At 42.9% G+C, this 20,262-nt stretch overlaps 1 protein-coding gene across 3 annotated transcripts in view; it reads left to right on the top strand.

Moving 5' to 3' along the window:
• The first annotated feature begins 7,565 nt into the window (after positions 1 to 7,565).
• Positions 7,566 to 20,262, top strand: part of INPP4B (inositol polyphosphate-4-phosphatase type II B) — a 307,638-nt gene continuing 294,941 nt past the window's right edge. For 2 of the 3 annotated variants that reach the window (XM_044430730.1, XM_044430724.1), the window contains exon 1: positions 7,568 to 7,759. The gene's annotated coding sequence lies outside the window, so the exon portion shown is untranslated. Of the gene's footprint in view, positions 7,760 to 20,262 lie in introns of all 3 variants that reach the window. The other variant, XM_044430729.1, reaches the window with a different exon arrangement.

The following is a 20,262-nucleotide window of genomic DNA, read 5'->3' as shown; positions in this document are numbered from 1 at the left end:
TAGCAACCCTGGCAACTTGACTTTAACATCTGTTCTGAGATGTTGTTATAGATCTCCTGAATCATGTGTAACTTGGCTCAAGGTCTTTCAAGTCACAAGGCTCCTGGGTGAAATTGGCAGTTCTGGGATATGAGAGTGAGTCCTCTTATGGATCACTTACTTCCTTGGATACATTGGAACAGTTGCTATTTAACTTACTTAACTTACAGTTGCTATCCATGAGTCAGTGTTGTGGTTTTGGAAGGAAATAAAGCCCTGTTCAGGTGTTCTCTTAGTGGGTTGTTTAACATATACATGGAACCTCTGGAAGAGATTTTCTAGGTCTTTGGTCTGGTGCCACCTGTATGCTGATGACCCATTATATCTCCAGCTTCTATCCAAATTCATGGAAGATGTTCTGGTTCTAAATCCATGCTTGATGACTCTGATGGACTGGATGAAGGCAAACAAATTGAAAATTAATCCAGACAGAAATGAGTTTTCCTATTTAGTCAAAATCAGATAGAATATGCACCAGGGAGAGAGCATCTCATGGTAGGAAAAAGCAGTAATTGAATCCATCATATTAAATACTTTTAACATTTCAGCTGCATTGCCATGGATCCTGTACATACACTTTTATTACAGTACAACAGTACTGTACAGTACATTGCTGGGCATTATATATCCCACATTACAAAGCACTTCATATATACTGAATCAAAGACAAATACTAGGATGACTAATGCTAATATAGCCATGCAAGACTGGAAATCAAAGGGTCATCTGTGTAACTCAACTGTGCATAATTAGTGTTAATCTAATGGCCCTGGAAAAATTTGGTGGTAGTAGAACAAATGCAACTCACACTCCACCAAGATCTTCATAAACTAATGTATTGATTTACATCTCTGAGGTGCAGATAATAGATAATACCAAGGCCTGCCAGTATTATCTTGGCATCTGATGTTTGAAAGGCTGACTTTCTGCCTTCCCCACTTGCAGCTGGTAGAGAAAGTCTCTCCCCCCCGCCCCCCCGCAGATCTCAACTGGGCCTTGGAGGGGGAAAAGGAGGTACGTTGATCATGGGGAGAGGAAGAAGCAGGAGTGATTGAGTGCACCAACTCCAGTCAGTGCTGCCCTCTCCCTTAGCAGCCCTAAATATAGATGGCCATTTTTGCCTAGATCAAACGCAGGGCCAGAGGCACAGCAGCTATGGAGATTTCTGCCGTCCCTCCTTACACGGGATGCCTTTGAGCCCCAGGGTCAGTGCATCTGCTGCGAGGGCTATAGGAGTGTGCCTTTTAGGTGAGGTCATCAGGCTTGTAGGGCTATAGGAGTGTGCTTACAACTTAGGTTGAAGCTGTAAGCACACTCACCCGGGAGGCATCCCATTGAAGCCAGTGGGATTTACTTCAGAGTTAACTTTCCTAGAGTTGTGCTGTGCATACGTTTAATCCTACCTTTTTCTGTCATGGAAGTTAAGCTTCAGGGTTGGTGGGTTCTTCAGGGATCTCTCACCCAGGCACTGGACAAATTAAGCATTGCTTAGCCTCTGTGTGGTGGATCCTACATCGTGTTCCCTTACAGACCAGGAAACTGTAGCTACATAGTTTGGTGTTTCACCCTGTGCTTGCTCTGACCACTCTGACCACTTCTTGAAATTCACCATCTACATTCTTATGTATATATTTTAATATAAAACACTTAATGCTGTTTGTCAAGTGCTGGTAGAACCCCTTATCTGTGCACCATTCAGCAGGCGAGGAAGTGGTTACCACTAGCACATATGCTAGGAAGATATTTGCCCTTTAAGCATGTATAGTTTTTGCTTCTGTAATTTCCTTTGGTATCATTAGCTAATAATAAAGCATTAATTAGAAACATTATATTGCATAAAGAGTGAGAAATACAAATATAAGGGTTCTAAATTTTTGAATAAATAAACCAAATATTCTTTGCAAAAATGATGGTGTTGCTTCATTGGGCTTGCATCAATATTAAGGCAATCGATTCTGAATCAGTTATCTTAATCAGGAATTAACTTTTCTTTTTCAGGAAGGTACACTGTTTATTTAATAGTATACTGTATCTCCAGTGATTGTGTCATGGCAATAGGGAAAGAGGATTCCATCTCTCACAGCATTTGCTTTGTAAAGCCAACAGGGACTTGCTATGTGAGATTTCACTTCAGGATAAAAGGTCGCCATGTGCTAGCAAGCGTGCCAAGAAAGCATGTCCTTCTGTATTGCAGAAGAAAGTCAGGGCCTGATCCTATGACCTGCCACTTAAGCATTTCCTCAGAGTTCACAGGGATTAATTGCATGAGCATGCAACAGGGCCTCTGGAATTTGTTTTCGGCTTTGCTTGCTTTAAGGAAGGCTGAGCAAAGAAATACAGGAAGCGGGGAGGCAGAGTTCTCTGTCAGGTGACCTAGGGAGTGAGGGGCAGAGCATAACCAAAGCAATGTATCAGCACCGGAGGGAGAGAAAAGAAGGAGAGCAGTGGAAGGCAGCCTCTAAGAAAAGCGAAGGCCATTTTGGAACTGCAATCTGAAATGGAAAAATTATGCTGTATCACTAAAAAAACAAACTTGTATATATTGAAACTCTGTTATGACGTCCTGCTGAGCTCTAATGCAGGGTTAGTCTCAGAGGTGGCTCCACAGTTTGGGACACTGGGCAGGCTGTCCTCGCCCCACATTAGAGTCTCCTGGAATGCCTCCCATCCCTTGTGGTGGCACTGCTGCAGACCCCTGTGGCCCCCTCATGTGGGCAAAGTGGGTGCCACCACTGCAGGGCATGCCTGCTCATTGACGTGCACAAAGAGGCATGACTGCCAAAGCCACTCACTGACAGCGCTGCAGATGCTGCCACAGCTGCCAGGTAAGAACACTTGCAAACAGGTGAGCAACAGGGAGGGGAAACTGGCAGCTGCAGGAACACCAATAGGGGCTCAAGCCCAGGCAAAAAGCCAGCACCAGCAAATGCCCCACTATGTTTGGTGCTTATGCCAGACCTAATTTGCTCACATTTTATGGTGGGGGGTTGCACACGGTGGCAAGCTTGTGGAGAACATCTGAAATAGCCTTAATGTAGTAGCCTGAGTCTGATGGCCAAGCATGGAAATAGCTGGTTATGTGGGATACTGCGACCTTTTGGAATATTGTCCCATGACTGGCAGACATTGCTGGTAGCTGTTCAGTTATTATTGGTGTGGAAACTCCCAGTATCAAGGGGTGACAAGCTCCATTGCTATTGCACACAGCAGCTAATATGCAGATGGTACTACAAATCCACACTTCTGTGATCTAGTGCTGTGTTGAATCCCACTGGACTTTCACAATCTCTTTGCTTTCCTGCAAAGGAGACAGTGGTTTTTCTGCTTCCTTTGCAGAGACAGTGAGAATTTCAAAGGCATTCCAGAGTGTGCCATGTGATGAGGTGGCTGTGGTATCTATACATGTGGCATGCTCTTTCTGTTTCAACGTAGGTCCCATTCTCCTGTGTTCTGCAGTCTCCCTAGCCCTTTGAGCTTTCTCAAAATCTGCTTAGCTGTGATTGCAAGCTGAGTTTGGTTCACCATGACTGTCAAGCAACCTCTGTTGCATAAACAGGACTCACATTTAATCTGGCACCCTTCCTACTGCTCTGGAGGCGACTGTTGGAGGTGGGGTGGGGGTGCAATGCTTGGTCCAGAATCAAGCACTAGATGGGAAAATTAGCTGGGTAGTGCTGTGGAAAGCAATAGGACTACTCATGCTTGTGTGTGCACCCAAGGGAGGCCCCTCAAGCATGTGCAGGAGGGGGGCAAATCAGCAGGCAGTGGTGCCACTCGGTGGATTCTCTACTCACGCCCCGTTCTGGCTCCCACTTGTGAAAGAGGCTTCCCTAAGGTGCACATGCAGGGAGGCAGTGCAGAACATGAACACCTGTGACAGCCACGCAAAACAGAAGCTGTCAGTGGTGTCGCCTAGCTAGCCACTTGGCAAGAGCAGCAAGGGGCCACTTTTGCCAAGTGGCTCTTTGGTTCAGGTCTCTGTACCAAGTGTTCAGATGATGCAACAAGCCATCAAATGGAGAAACCATACAATAGACTGCTTGCATTTGTGACTTACTAAGCACATCACACTGAAATATCATGATAGGGTTCAGATAACAAACAGACCCGTAATGGGACCTCCCCACCATGACTGTTTTGCTTCCTCTAATTCTGTGCATTTAACAACAGCTCAATGCATTAAAATTAACATGTTAAGGTCCTGAATTTTGCCTGCAAGGCCTCTGTTATAGGATGAAGAACAAATAAATAAATAAAGTTGGCAACCCTAAATTGACAAATCTGATGTGGTAGAGGATAAACCTCATACCTGCTCCTCTATAGTCTCATCTTCACTAATAGGAGCTTCCTTGGTCTCTGTGCGTACATGTAACATATCCCTACAAGAACTCCCTTTCACCTTCACCCATCATAATGACGGGCGTTGCTCTAGTTATATATTAACTGCTGTCAACTGTATAAAGCAGATAAGCAGCCATTTTAATTATCCATTCTAATAACTTCCTCCAACTGTCAATATAAAATACTTTTAACCTAGCCCAGGATGTTGTAGGCAGTAATGTGGTTAAATGGTAGTTAAAACAGCAGACATTCCTGAATGTACATGCGGCACACCAAATCATATAACTGAAGGGAGACACAAGGCCAACATGCACCTCATACAATTACTTGCCCCAAACCTTACCTTCTTGTCATTTCTCCCTTCTCCAACAATCCCTGCCTTTTTCTTGCAAAGATTCAGGGTTGCAGCAGTCAGTATTTACTGCTGCAAGCAAAACAAGCAAGATTTACTGTTGCTCCTCTTTTTGTCTTAGCTGTCACAGGACAGAATAAAATGAAATAAAATGTGTGCTTTTTCATAGCTAGGTAAACACTTCTGAGCTCTCAGATGCACACTGCTATGATCCATAGAGGCTTACCTATTTGTCTGAGGAACAAAGAAGAAAGGTACTGCTAGCAGGTAAGAGCATGTATCATGGTTAGGGAGCAGCCCTTTCAGGTCAGAGTATATAGTCAGATCCCATCAGCACCAGCCAGCAAGGATAATTTTCATTGATTGTGGGACTTGAAATTTGTTCAATAATATCCGGAATGCCACAATTTCCCAAGTCTTGGTATATGGTTCACATATGAACCTACATTTTTTTTTTTTTTTAGAAATAAACTACTCTCTTTTTAATGGAGTAACAATGTCCCAGAACAGTTGAAATTCATAAAATATCAGATCACTTCCTTGTTTCAGAGGCTAAAGGTCATTTCCCATATTACAAAAGATTTCCATTGGACCTACACCAGTGGTCCTCAGTGGCATATTTGCATACAAAATTAGTGAGTACAGAACAAGATCCAGTCATAGTGTTCCAGTGGCAAATATCTCCACTGTGTCAGGTTATACTTTCAGCTGCCATGACCATGAGGAGAGCTGCTGAAAAGCTGCCTGCTTTCATCTGTGGAGGGAACAGATAACCAACTATGGTTCAGTATTGGAAAACATCTGCAGAGACAACCAGGGAATATTGTATGAAGCCTCTGAGAACAAGTCCTTAAGTAATTCAGAATGCCATGGGGAAAATACATCTGCCACAAGCTCCATATATAACAAACTTTATTGGAAACAATCTCTTTTGGAAATTCTGATCCGGCAATGTCTCCTACAAGATCACTAAATGGAAATGTGAGTCAGTCTCTGGGTGGGGATTCATCTTCACAGAACATGTGTTTTGGGGCATCAGTTTATAATGCAACCAATTCAGAGTTTTTGGTCATTTCTTGCACAAGCTTACTTTAAGGTAGCTTTTCTGCTAAAAGAGCATTTCATGATCCCAATACCATTGCTCTGCAGGCAAAGCAAAGACTCCTGAAGGGAGCTAAAACTTACTAGTTTCAGGGCACAATGTAACCAGTCTTGCCTTGAAACTTCAGAAGAATGTTGTAGAAATGGCCACAGAGCTTCTTCAGATTGTCTTGAGGCTAGTTGGTTTCAGTTTCTCTATGGGTTTCCTCCTGGATGCTTAACTGCATATACCTTACCCAGCCTATGAAAAAGGAAGAGTTTCTCTTCCTGGAGCCAAGCCTAATGATGACTTGTGGAAGAGATATTACTGCCTTTGAATAGGGAGTCTCAAAACTACCCCCTAAATATGCATTATACCTTGAAGGCATCATCCAGCTAAGTTTTAATGCATGCTAACAGGGTCCTATTTTCATGAGACAGGACAACTCTTCCGCCCCAGGGAAGGGATGCAGGGGAGTGGTGAATCGGGGCTTAGGCCTCCCCTCAACCATACCAACTGCCCACCCAGTGCTTGGCTCACAGCCATCAGGACAGCCTGCTGCTGCTTTGCCTGGTCCATCACACCCGGACACCCACATGGTCCCCTCATCATTGCTGGGAAACCACTCTCCCTCTCTTACAATCCATGAGGGATAATGCCGTCAGTTTCCTATTCCTTTTGATTCTCCTTTCTGGGGAACAAGAGAGGGAGGGGGCTATTGCACTCACGCCCCGCTTGCAATCCTCCTAGAGGCATCTGGCCAATCACTGGGAAAGAAGAATGCAGGACTAGACAGGCCACTGGTCTCATCCAGCACTTTGCAAATGATGGGGCTTTCCAACAGTCTTCCTTCACAACTGATTCGTGAGGATAATTAGTGCTTTCTGGCAGGCATCTTACTACATAGGTGCATGGCAGTTTGCTGACAAAACATCTTTTAATTTGTTTTGCACAGGTATATCACCTTCCTACAAAGAACGCAAGTTGGATGCTCATCCTCTCCATTTTATCCTCACTACAGCAACCCTGTGAAGCACGTTAGGCTGAGAGTGGGTGACTGACCTGGAATCATCCAGTGAACTTCATGGCCAAGCGGGGCTGGGTTTCCAGAGACCAGTCCAGCACTCTAGCCACTGCACTGCAATGCCTATCCACGCTAGTTTCTATTCCAAATGTTGCAACAACAGGGTGGCCAGCCTGCTTGCGAGGTAGGCACTGACAGAGAGAACACCATTCGCGAAAGGCTTGTCCTTTTGGTACTCAGTGGAGAATAAGCGCGTCTCTTTCCTGCTCCGGCTTCTCCAGAGAGGTTTCAGCAGGAGCCGAGCTCCCCCTGCGTCCTGGGAGGCAAACGGCAAGAGCTTCTACCCGTATCCCGCTTCGTGTGAGAGCGCGGGTCACCGCTGGGCGCAGCCTTGCGGAGAGCGCAGCGGCGGCAGAGCGCGAGCGGATGCAGCCGAGCAGGGCGCCGCGTTGCGCACCCGGCCGCGCTTCGCGTCTCCTTCTCCAGGCGGAGCGCGTGCGCCCTCGAGCCCTCGCCGTCGCTCCAGGGGATGGCCTCCCGCTGAGCTCGGGTGTCTCCGGCGGGCTGCGGTGACATTGTGGGAAGGAGGGGGAAAGGAGGAGGAGACTCGGCCGGCAGGAGGCGGCGCTGACAGGAAAGGCGTGCGCCTGCTTTGCGCCCCTGGCTGGTGTGCAGCTGCATCGAGGCAGCCAATTTGTATCCACGCTGAGGCTCCGGCGCGCAGGGGTGGAGGTGGCCGCCCGGCTGGCTGGCAGGCAGGCGGAGTCTCTCGCCTTCTCTTTTCCGTTCTTCTCCCTCGTTTGGCCAGAGGTTGCTGGAAGCCGCAGACTATAAATAGCCGAGGCTACCCACGAAGTCTTTGCGTGTCACAGACCGGGAAGAAAAGGTTGCCGCTTCTTCGCCTTCACGGGGAGGCAACTAGGTAAAAACCCGAATCATTCCCCCCCCCCCCGACCTGTCAGAGTTCCCTGCTCATTTTTGCTCGACGAGTTTCTTGGAGATGGAGGAAAAGGCGCTTTGGGTGATCGGCAGCGGTTCATCTCAGGCGAAAGTCTCTCCGCCCCGCATGCTTCTGAATCCGCTTTCAAGTTTCTTCCTGTAGCAGTTTCGCTGGGAAAACAGGTCGTTGGAGGCAGGCGCAAGCAGCAGCAGCAGCAGTAGCCGGGGAGCGTTGGCGGGGACTTAGGCGGCAGGCAAAGTCTCTGCTATTTGGGCTGTTTGGTCTGAGGGCAGGAGGGAGGCAGGTGCCGTGGCGTTGGCTGCCAGAGGGTGGGCGATGCATTGGCTCCGATGTCGGATGCGGGTGCGGTTAAGCGAAAGACAGACCTTGGGAGCTTGAAGGCGACGGATGTTGCTTAGAACGTGGACGCCGAATTGCTCTTACCTACGGCTGTCCTTTGCAGGGCGACCGTGTGTGCAGTTGTTTCCCTCTTCTTTAAGAGGCGGGGGACGGAGAGGGAAAGAGAAAGAAAAGGGGGTGACCCTTCTTCCCCTTCACTTCTGGTCCAGAAGAGGTTCATCGCTGGGTACCAGTCGATGTATCTGCCAGCTCGGGAAGATGAGCCTAGAATTTCATCGAATGAGCCGCGGTTGCAGGCTGCTGCTGCTGCTGCTGCTGCTGCTGCTGCTGCTGCGTTAGAACATACTAGCGCAAAGCAGGGAGGCTTATTCTTACTTGCCTGCCTGCTGTAAATAACGCAGGCTCCTATTCCTTGTTGATCTTTGGGAAGGCTGTTTTGAACGCTGCGTTTCGGGCTTTTTGGGGATGGATCAGCAAACAAAGGAAACGGCTCTCAGGTGAACCCGCCGCCAACCCGCTGGCGAAGGGGCTGGAATGGAACTTCTTAGCACCGCAGGAACTAGAGACTAGATCACAGTGAGATTTTCTCCATTCCTTCTGGGAAACTGCTCGAATGGGGTTAGTTCTGGGAAGCAGAGTTGATCCCAACTCCATGTTACGGAGCTTTACCTGCAGGCACCTAATTGTACCTGAAAACGGCAAATACATTCCAAGAAGGTAAAAAAAAAGAAAAAAAAAGAGGGTGGTGTCCTAACAGTTGTATTGGCCAGAAAAGAAAGTTAGAGATGATGCTTAATGTATTACTGTATTAAGGAGGTGCTTAATCATTTCATTTCAATAAGCTAAAGGTAAAGAACATTCAGCCGGCCACTTAAAATGCAAAAGATCCTGACATTTATAGCGTTGAGTGGACTCAAAGTATATTGATATTAGACAATTGTGTGGGTATTTTGGTAGGGGAAAGCTAGCTCCATCCACAGCAGACACCTTTGTATCTTCTGCTTGGAAAGCAGTTGTACTTCTTCCTAAGACAGCTAAATCCAAGCACTGAGGCTTAATTGAATGTAGATTGCTACATGGCATGTTACGTTTTGCTCTGTTTAATCAAGTTGTTCATAGTGTTTAAATACTGTGCATTTTTGCTCTGCGACTGTTTATATTGAAATGTTGATTTATTCACCCTGGATATTTCTTACATGGTTTCATACGCACCTCTTCTCCAAAGTGAAAAACTGGAGATGCTTGGGAGATACCCATACATACTTGGATAAATGTTATTCCATCTTGGTGATGCTTGTTTAGAGGTAATCGAGATTTTACTAAAAACAATAATAAAGGGATCACATTTTTACTGAAGATTAATTGCAAGTAAAAAAGCAGCTCTTTGAAATATTGAGGAATCTCTATGTTTGATCAGTAACACTGCACTTAACTTCTTTACATGGGATGTTATATAACTGATTTCATATATATATATATATATATATATTCATTTGCAAACACAGAAAGATACACAAGTGTGCATATGACTGGAGCCAGTGTCATTTTGCATTGAAGTCAAGGAGAGTACCTTAAATTAAGCATGCATGAAAGGTCTTTATAGGATTGGGGGTTTTAAATGATTGATGAACTTTCGGATTTACTTCTGGAATGCAAGGAAGCACATGGGATTTTATGCATAGAATTCCTGCAATGCTGTTAGTCATAATTTGGAAACAAGAGTTCTACTTGTGCAGTAGTTCTGTAGGAAGATGCTGCAATGTTGAAGACAAAAAGGAAAGCAAGATTCCTTGGCTATATGGTTGTGGTGGACATGTCTGGGCAAAATTTTGATTATTAGCACATTCCTTTTGGTACAGTTTAAATTCGACACATGTAACCTAGTAGGTGCCAAGGTTCACAGTGCCAATGTATACCATGGCAGCTGGGCTAGTAACGGATGCACAACTGTGGTCATATCTCCGCAATACTGCAAGAGCTATACTAGTTGTTTTCTGGATTCAAAATAATGATCTTGGCTTTACAATTATTGTTTAAGATAGCCAGCTTAGATGCCTTGCAAGAGGAAGAAAAGTGGAGTATAAATATAATGTAATAATAATAATCAGCTTACTACATGGCTATGTGAGGGACCATCTGTTTTAGTATAGACTTGCTAAGTTATTAAGACAGAAGAACCACTTTTGAAAACATTAGAACCCATGTACTTCTCTTGAAGCTGAATCTCTTGGGAGATTCAGAAGAGAGGAAACACTTTTTCACACAGTGTAAACTGTAGAATTTACTCCCATAGGGTGTAATGGGTCTATATGGCCCAACATGAGAAGGGTCTTCTTTCAAACCAATATTTAAGAGTGGTGAGCTTCTATGAGCATTGTGTCAGTTAGGCTTAGGCTTAAGGGTGATTAGCTCATGCTAATCTCTGTTTCCTTTCCATCTGTGGGACTGTAAGGGATGGCTTTGAGCTCAGAGTTGGACTGTTGTTGGCTCCCTGGAATGAGAGCTCTTTATATTCTTAGTGTAGGATGCTTTCACAGGTATGCTCTACCAAGAGTGCTCTGACAGGCTCTGCACGTGTTTGTTGGTTGCATGTGTTGCCCAGGCCCGACTACAGTATTTTGTTTTGCTTCTGACAAAATCCAAGACAGTAAAATTAAAAATTAGCAGAGGACAGTGAATATCCCTTACAGTTTGACTTTTGTGAATTTGGATCACCTGTAGCATTTTTTTTTTTTTCAGAACAGAGAGATTTCCTGCAATGTGTGAAATGAAGGAGTCTCTCCCCACCCTCAGGTTGAAATATTCTTGCCCCATAATGAAATGCTTGTAGCTTTTGGTAAATTTTGGCTTGCTGAAACGTCTTCAATTTCTGCCAGTCATGACCTTTCCTTTCCTTTTTTAAATTCTGTTTGGCTTAAAAGTTTAACTTTTCTGTCACATAATTAATTGAAATCATTGCATCTCCTGCAGCAGAGCCCTTGGGACATTCAGTCTTGCTGTGTACTTTGGCAGCGACAGTGGCAGGAAGAATAATTCCAGCAGTGGAAAGTGCTTTATCCACTTTTATTACCATGTGAATATTCTGTTTCGTTCCTAGTACAGGGGCATCTGTTTCAAGTTCTAAGGTCTGCTTCCACTGAGGTATAAGATGCAATCTAAGGTAGCAATGACTGACCAACAAAATGAACTTGGTTGTGGTGGAAATGTCAATCCAGTACCAGATGACTTCATAAAAGCTGAATTCCATGGCATAATTAGGAAAGGAACTGAAAATAAAATGGCTAAGATCATAGCCACTCATACAAATCTATGGTGCAGTCACACTTGAAATACTGTGTACAATTCTGGTCACCAAACCATGTTGTGAAGTTGGAAAAAGTGCAGAAAAGAGCACTTGATCAAGGGCCTGGAGGATCCCCTATGAGGTACAACTGGTATTATTTGACTTAGAAAAAAGGTGAGCAAAGGGAGGCATGGTAGGGGCATACGGAATTATGTATGGCGTGGAGACAACAGATAGGGAGACATTTTTCTCCCTTTTTCATAATACTGCAGCCTGGGGTCATCCATGAAGCTGAATACTAGAAGATTGAGGATAGAAAAAAAGGACATACTTCTTCAAACTGTGGAATTCACTTCCATGAGATATAGTGCTGGCCACCAGTTTGGGTTTTCTGAAGGCAGATGCTTAGCCACTGTGTAAACAGAAAGATGGACTAGATGGACCTTATATCTGAGACACTATCCTATGCTCTTAGGTGCTTAAGGACATATTGAGGAAAGAGAAATCTAATACAAAATGCTGGAAATGAAGTGTGCTGATGGAGGACCCTAGTGCTACCAGTCAAAAACTATTATGCAGCTATTACGCAAAAACTCCCTGCATTCTCTGACCAGGGAGTCAGGGGATGGGAGTTCCACTGTGTCGGAGAAAGTGGAGCTACTCTGTTTCTTTCTCCTTGAAGGATTGGCTTCTTCTGGTAGGAAAAGCAAAAGATGAAAGTAGTGGGAGGAAAGCCTGGGAAGGTTACACACTGAAGGAAAAAAATGTGGGAGTTCCATAAAACCTTTCCTGGAAATCTAAAAGTTTGTTGACTTCCTGTCCTTGCCTTGAATTCAATGCAGCAGGATGCAAAGGCTGTTTGAAAGAGACGATAAAAGCAGACAATAGCTTCAAAAGAAATAATTTCTAAATGAGCAGAGAAGCAAACCTTGGAAAATGTATTTGTTCTTTTAAAGCCCCTGTTGATTTAAAATATGTTTAATTCACCCCTCATCCTCAGATACAATAAGCATAAAGAACATACCATTAAAATCCAGTAATAAAAATACAAATAAATCAAAAGAATAAAAATTACTTACAAATCAGGAACAGACTGGCATGATACTTAAATGCTTGGGCAGATAAATAACTTTTAACTTCGGTGCTGAAAGGATAGCATCTCCAGTCACTGGAAAGAGCATTCCCAAGACTTGGTGCCACTGCAGAAATGGCTCATGTTCACTTCCTACACAAGTTTCCCTTGGCAAAGAAACCCAGAGGAAAGCTTCTTCTGAAATCTTAAGGCATGGATTGCATACTGTCTTTAAACAGATTGCATTTTGAGTATAGGATACAACACAAATTCTTGATTATATACATTATGAACATTCCTGTAAACAGCAATTTCATTTATTAATACTTATTAAAAGAAATAAATATGGTCTTAGAACTTCCATTAACACCTACATAGTATACAATTCTACACCTAATTGTGATAGTGAAATAATTCAAGAATTAGGTGTTTTAAAAGATTTTTTCATTGCCCCATTTATAATAACATTGTACACTAGATGGCAGTGTACAATGCTGAGACCCTTATGTAACTGCAGTTGTTGCAAAGATACACAAATTTGGGTTGATGAAAACAAAGTTTTAAAAATAAAAATGTAGGTGCAATCTCTTTGTTTTTCACAGAGAAAGAATACACCTGTAGCCAGAATATACCTGTGTATACTTGCAAGTGATTAAATGTATTGTTACTTGTTTGGCAGACTATTGTTAAGATAATCAGTGTAAATGAGAGCTATGATCAGAGAGAGTAGTTTGTACAATGAAAGTGTTCTCTGCTTGTCTTACAAGGCAATTCTTATTATGCATGTATTGTCTTTTCATGCAAGTTGGAAATAGCTAATGAAGGAATAGCTTAAACAGTTAGGTTGGCACAGTGAGCCAGGAGATTTTGCTAAAGTAATCTTGATAGAGGAAATGGTATATTTTGATGCAGTTAAAGAGTTATGATGGACATTTTGGAGAAGCTGGCATTTTGGAACAGGAGCCATGGAGTGTTAGAAATCTGGTGTCTCTTCCGACAGGACAATTTATGTGTGTGGATTTTCAGTGAGTTTAGCTAGGCTTTATTCAGTTTAGGCGGTTGGGTGGAATTTGCAGTGCTGTCTCCAAGCCAAGCCCTGGCAGATGCAAACCCAGAAAGTATACCTTCTGCCCAGAACAGTGGACTTGGTGACATAACTAATGAGTTGCTTCATGGCTAGTCAGTTGTGCAGAGTTGTTGAAGTTGCTTATGGCTTTAATTTCCTCTTCAGCTTTTTTAAATTAACACAAACCACTATTTGAAATTGAGGTTATTTTAGTCATATGATGCCTGGAATTATATCTTCTAATCTTATTATCTGAAAGACGACTTTAGTTTTTAAAGTATTGTTATGGAGAAGGGGTGGAAACAGCAACTGTAAACAAGATGCGTCAACAATGATAAAATATCTCTTGTCCTTATATGGCTAATGAAAGAAATTATGTTTTTAGGTGGTCTTTTTGGAAGACAGATGGTTGTTAGCTTCTAAGTTTCTTTAGTAGCCAATGGAGCGGTTTACCTAACTCAACTTCAGTTTTGATCCTCAGCTATCTGGTAGTATTGGATGGTGATACGTCCAAAATATAAGCATTCTGGTGCTAGTACATGTGGATGGTGTATTGGTGTTGACCTGAAGAAAAGAAAAAGTTCCCTCATCTCCCAATAACTATTTGAATAGTAATGTAGATTTAGCCCTCCAAGCACAGTTGTGTTTTCAGATTGGAATTATTTAAACAAATTTGTTTTTGTATTTACAAATAAATGTTTCCATATTGCATTAGGATGCTACAGTAATTCATTATAAATGTTTAATTCAGCATTGATTCAACTTGTTTAACAGCTCACTAATGAGGTGTCATGGAACGACTCATGAATATTTATTAAGATTTATAGAAACAAAAGAAGAGATTACTGGACTGTTTTGAAACAAAAATATGCTTGTTCAGTTTTAAAATGATCAAATTACTTCCAACATAATCAATTTTGGCATATTATGTTAGAGTGACATAGTTGGGCATCTTGCCTGAAGCCATGTTCTGTTTTTTTTCTGTCTCTACTGTCTTATTCAGTTAATCAGAAAAACATTCTGCAGGTAAAAATAAAATGGAAATTTTACCAGTTTTACCATTATTTTTTTCAGTAACATAAAGAGCAATACTGAATCGTGCAGTTAAATCACAATAAAGGCTGTGCTTTTAGGGTGGAGCTATGGTGTGTAATGGAGTTCCTAGGATTGAACACAAATAGCTAAATTTGAATGAATCAGTATGTCTCATGGTGTTTCAGAGACAGCTTAAAGTATTTCTATAACCTTCAAGCAATAGTGGTAGCAGAGAGTTGCTTCTGTAGTTGAAAAGGATTACCAGACTGACTGTGGATGCCATAGCTGTTCAGTCAGACAGAATTTTGATGTTTATATTTTGGGGAAAACTCTAGTATGTAATTGATGATTGAATTTACTGTGCTAAATTATTCAGCACACCACCAATTGAGTTTTAGTTCTGCTGTATGTCTAATATGTATGACTGAAATGAAAATAGGATTACCCTATTGGTAAACCAGTCTACTGAAAAGCAACAGTGGCACCCTGTCCTTGATTATTAAATATGACTGAAATTGGCAGTTTGAGTTTTTGGCCTAAAAGCCAACTTGCTACATTGATGAATTATGAAGTGAATACTGCTTATATTTCACTGTGAATTCCATAACACTGAGGCTACATTCTGTCATTCATTGGCCACATATGGGAAAGAGTTGTGTGGCTTAAATTATTAGAGTTGGAAGAGGTAAAAATATGATATTACAATGGCTCAGGATATGAGTCATTGTAACTTCTTACACTGCCTATAGAAATAGTAGGTTTTGTTAAGTTACCGATTCAGGTTTTTGGAGAAGCATGTGGAGGAGGGAACATGTTTTTCAAAAAGATCCACGGTCCAGTCCAGGCATTTCAGGGCTAGGGAAACTATCTGAAATATATTGCCAGTCAGTGTTGACTTGGTGAACTGATGATCTGACTCAGTATGAGACAGCTTCCTATGCCCTTTCCAAAGACAGCCGGAGCACAATGAATGGTGACCTTCACTATAACCTTCATTTCTCTGACTGTGTTCTGGACTTAGCAGCACCATACAAATTGGAAGCTGTGGGTTTGTGAGATACTTGCTGAATTGAATATTCTTTGCCACTCTTGCCAGTGGCAACAGAAACTGCTGGGCTATAGTTGGATGACTGTCTGAATACCAGTTGTTTGGCACCTGGTTGTTTACTTGCATCAAGAAGAATTGAATGTAGCTCCAGGCAGTTTCAATGTATTCTGGATGTGTTTGAGCCCTGCTTGATGCTAGAATGTGCAGTGAAAAGGCAACCAGATTGACTAGTGAAACATTGGAAGGAATTAGTGATGTGTGGCTTGTAGCAGATGAAGGACCTTGGATAATTCCATCACCATTCCTTCCAACTCCAGTGTCTCATTAATTCATACCAACTCTAAGCCCCACAATGTTTGGCAATGTCTCTCTTTGGCATGCAAAGGAGGTAGATAAATAAACCCCTTCTTGTTCTGTCTACAGTGTTTTTCCTTCCTGCCCCAGATCCACCTTGACAAATAGGATGGAGATTACACCATTCCCTCCACCATCTTTTCTGTATCAGGCACAAAAGTCAAATATAGCCCTGTGGGGTTCCCCAGAGGGCCACTCACCTTGTCCTGGACCTTTCCCCCATGATCACTTGGTAATTTCTGGCATTTTTTGTAGCTTTTCTTCTTCTAAGGATTAGTTGTGGGAATATGTGGATATTTTTGCTATTCTTCCTCTCCTAGTTTTCTGCTCCCCAGTTCCCTGCAATGTGGGTTCTGAGAGCTTGTTTGCAATGAATTTGGCACATAGGTTGCAAAAGCGTTTGCTCCCTGCTTTAGGACTCCTTCTCCTTCTTTCAGCAAACACACACATTTCTTGCTCTTCAGTAAGCAGGAGGATTTTTCTTTGTGCAGTTGAAGAAGAGCAAAAAGCAAGCATTCTTTCTGTTTATTGACCTCTGGATACTCAGGAGGACAGGCAATCTTTTCCAGAAAGTGCAGCAAGTGGCTGTTTGGTGCCACCACTTGCTACAGCTACTTTTTTCTAGCCTCTTCAAGCTCTCAGGAGACTTAGGCTTTAAAAGTCATTTTAATCATGAAGGATCCTTTCCATTACTGCTGTTCCATTAATCCATTAATTCCATTAGCCTTGTTTACAAGTTGCCTTTTTTCTGCTTTGAATGTCATGACAACCTGTCCCTCAATTATGGGGGAATCTTCTTCCCCACCTTGCCTATCCAAGATGGCAGTCCAAACTGCCCTGGGAATAGACTTGGATACATTTTCTTTATGACAGAGTTGGGGAAAGGCTGACTACGTATGACCCCTTTCAACTTTATGTATTTGGAATGATATCTTTTTTTATTTTTCACTCAAGACAAAAACTAGCACTGGGACTTTAATAGTTTTCTGTCATGCTGCAGTACCAATTTGGGATGCAGCTTCATTCCAAAGTTTGTACTGTTAAATAACAATCCATTAAAACAAATAAATCAGATATTGGCAATCTAAAGTGATTGGGGCATGTTCTTGATTCACATGGAAACCACTGTAAGGGGCAAAGACTTAAAGCCCCCCATCTCCTCCTCCATCAGGGTTCCAACCTAAATTGTACCACCTCCTCTTATTTTAAAAAGAGAGACATGATATAGAATGATCTTTGGCCTAAGATATAGCTAGGAGATTTTTGGCAGAGGACACCTCCTTTTCAATTCTGTCTTGAGACAGAATTACAAGCACAGAAGACAAGTTCGGTTGTATATATTTTCCACCACTTCTATTCCCCAACCCAGCTGCTGCAGGAAGGTCTGCAGTGGCTCTTTCTGAAATCACAAGAGTGACCTTGGAAAGGGATGGGGAGAGTGGAAAAGGGCTCTGCTGGTAGTTGGGAAAGAAGAGAATAGTCCATAATCAAAGTATCCTAAAGTCTTTCTGTTTTGGCTGCTGCTTCCAGGAGGTAAGCTGAAATATGTTTAAAGGAAGACAAAGCAGCTATAAAATCCCCTGCCATTCTTCTCACCTAGTGCGGTCTTTTCCATAGGGTACTAGGTGGGTGGAGAGCCCTGATCTGGAGTCCCCCATGTAGATCATTTAGGATTGTGCTCTAAAGTAATGCATACTTTGCCCTTGAGAGTAGAGTTGAGGGACCCATGGATAAGATTTGCTTCTGGAAATGTTGAAATGCATTTAGTCATAGTTGCCAGAATGGAAGCCATCTCCTTTTCTCTCTTTTCATTCCAACTGAAAGAAAATGAACAGACCCCTTTTCAGCCTGTCATCATGTCTCCAGTTCAAGCAAGGGTTCCTTTCCTCTTGCAGAGGCCAAGTGTTGGCTCAAAAAATATTTTATGATGGAATCTCTGAGGGTGGTTGGCAGGAAAGAGGGAAAACAGAAAGCACTCATACTGCTTGGAGGATACTCACTCTCCTCTGCCTGGAAGGGTGGAGTTTCTGTCAAAAGCAAAGCAAGCCTCCTCTGAAAAGCTTCAGAAAGTTCCTCTTTCTTCAGATATTTTCTTCAGAGGAGGGAAAGTGACATGGTTCAGATCACCTGGGGGAAGAAGAGTCTCCATGGATGCTTTCCTCCCCCTCAGGTGTGTTTTAGTAAGAATGATTGACAGAGTTGGGATTGACAGACTAGGCAAGTTTGCCTTTCACTGCAGCAATTCACAAACACATGCTTGTAGTAGATGGAGAAAGGCCTCTTCATGGGTACTACCTTTGAACAGTTGTTGAAAGGAGAATGGGAAGAACCAGCCAACTATCTTGAGACAGCAAATCCACTACAGAATAGACCTCTTCCTTAGGTCTGTGGTACTCACAACTTTTCAATGGGAGCACTTTTGCAAAAACAAATAAATGAATAAAAATAAAATAAAATAGTGAAAATCATGTTAACTTATTCCTAGCAGATGTGGAATAGAAGGACACCCGCAGAGAAGAAAAACAGAATGTAGATGCACCAAGCTGGCAACTGCTTTAAAATAAAATGTTTCCCATTCCAACTTGGCCTTCCTTACCCCACCTTTATTCGTTCTTTTTTTCTTTTCTTTTCTTCCTTTACCTCTCGGTGTGCAAATCCAGGCCATGCCTCCTAATTCTAGCCACTTGAACTCTGACTAGCTTCACTGATTTCTTTTAATTGGTACCCACAGAACACACATTGAGAGCTTACTAATTTAAGGTAAGGTGGACATTAAGAAATGAAAGGTTTTGATGCCGAAAGAAAACATAACCTACAGGAATACATGTTGACAGCATGCAAAAGAAAAACCATGCTATACCTTAAGAAACACAAATGGCAAATTGCTGTAGGGGAGGGGGATTAATCATTTCTGGGCTTCTGATATGACAGCAATTTCTATCAATGGAAACTGAATCTGGAGTCAAATTAAACTAGAGCGGAATCCCCGCTCCCCCCATTTGGACTCTGATGCATGTTTCATGTAGCATGTTGTACTCTGGACATGAAGGGACAAAATAATGGTGGCCCAGGCATTATGAAATGAGAAAAAAGGGGGATATGCACATATCTTCACTCTGCAGACCTTTCTGCTAGGAGCTGGACAGAGAGGTGATTGACTACCTGGCACAAGAGGAGGTGGTGAAACAAAGGGGCTGGCCCCGAAAGGTCCGTGTCAGCTCTAATGTGCCCCAAAGTATGAGAACCCACAGCAAGTGATGCCTCAAGCACCTTCCTGGAACAAGCAGGCTGTGGCAGATGGTGGATGCTGCTCCTCTCAGATCCAGCAAGGAAAGGAAGAGGCGAGGGAGAGAATGGGGCTGTCCATTCAGTATTTGGGAAATCATCCTTTGGTGATGTTAAACCTTCAAGTATTTGTCTATAAAATAAAAGCTATCACAAAAGCCCTCAGTCTTCCCTTCTGAAAGCTAAACATGCCCAGTGCTTTCAGTGCCCATGTAGGGCTTTGTGTCCAGTTCCTGAATCATTCATCCTTCCCATGTGAAGTACTAGCTTCTCTCCACTCAGCACTAGTTAGACCTCATCCTGAGTACTGTTTCCAGTTTTGGGAATCACAGTTTAAGAAGGATGCAGTCAAACTGGGAAAAATTCATAGGAAGGAAGCCACGATGATCAGGGGACCATAAATAAAGCCCTTGAGAACAGACTGAAAGAACTTATTGTTGTAAGCCGCCCTGAGGCTTCGGCGAATGGGGCGGCATAAAAATGTTTTAATAAATAAATAAATAAACTGGGCACGCTTAGTGTTGAAGCAAGAAGACTGAGGGGAGACATGACAGAATTCTTGAAAGGTCATCACACAGAGGAGGCCAGGACCTCTTCTAGATGATCCCAGAGTGCCAGACATGGAAAAATGGGCTCAAGTTACAGGAATGAGGGCTCCAGTTACTGCATGAGGTTTTTGTAGTATTTTCCTGGATTATGTTATTACTAGCTACAGAGGTCTTGTGTGAACACTCAGTTCTGCTCTGTGCCACAGTGCAACCTGTCACCTTGTATTGTGCAGTGGAACATATAGAAATATATAGAAAACCAGGAAAGGAAAACCCCCAGAGGAAAAGAAAATCTTGTGCAGAAGGATGTTCCTCCTCTTGCAAAGAAAATGGAATTAGAATCTTTGGTAAAATGCCGGGTTAAATGCCGTAGGTAGGGAAGCTATTAGATCCTGGAATACTGACTCCTGTTCAAGGGCCTGTCTTACAGATGT

Source organism: Varanus komodoensis, unplaced genomic scaffold (assembly GCF_004798865.1).
Source record: "Varanus komodoensis strain SLA01 unplaced genomic scaffold, ASM479886v1 scaffold21, whole genome shotgun sequence".
Classification (NCBI taxonomy): domain Eukaryota; kingdom Metazoa; phylum Chordata; class Lepidosauria; order Squamata; family Varanidae; genus Varanus; species Varanus komodoensis.
This window is presented reverse-complemented; position numbering and strand designations above follow the sequence as displayed.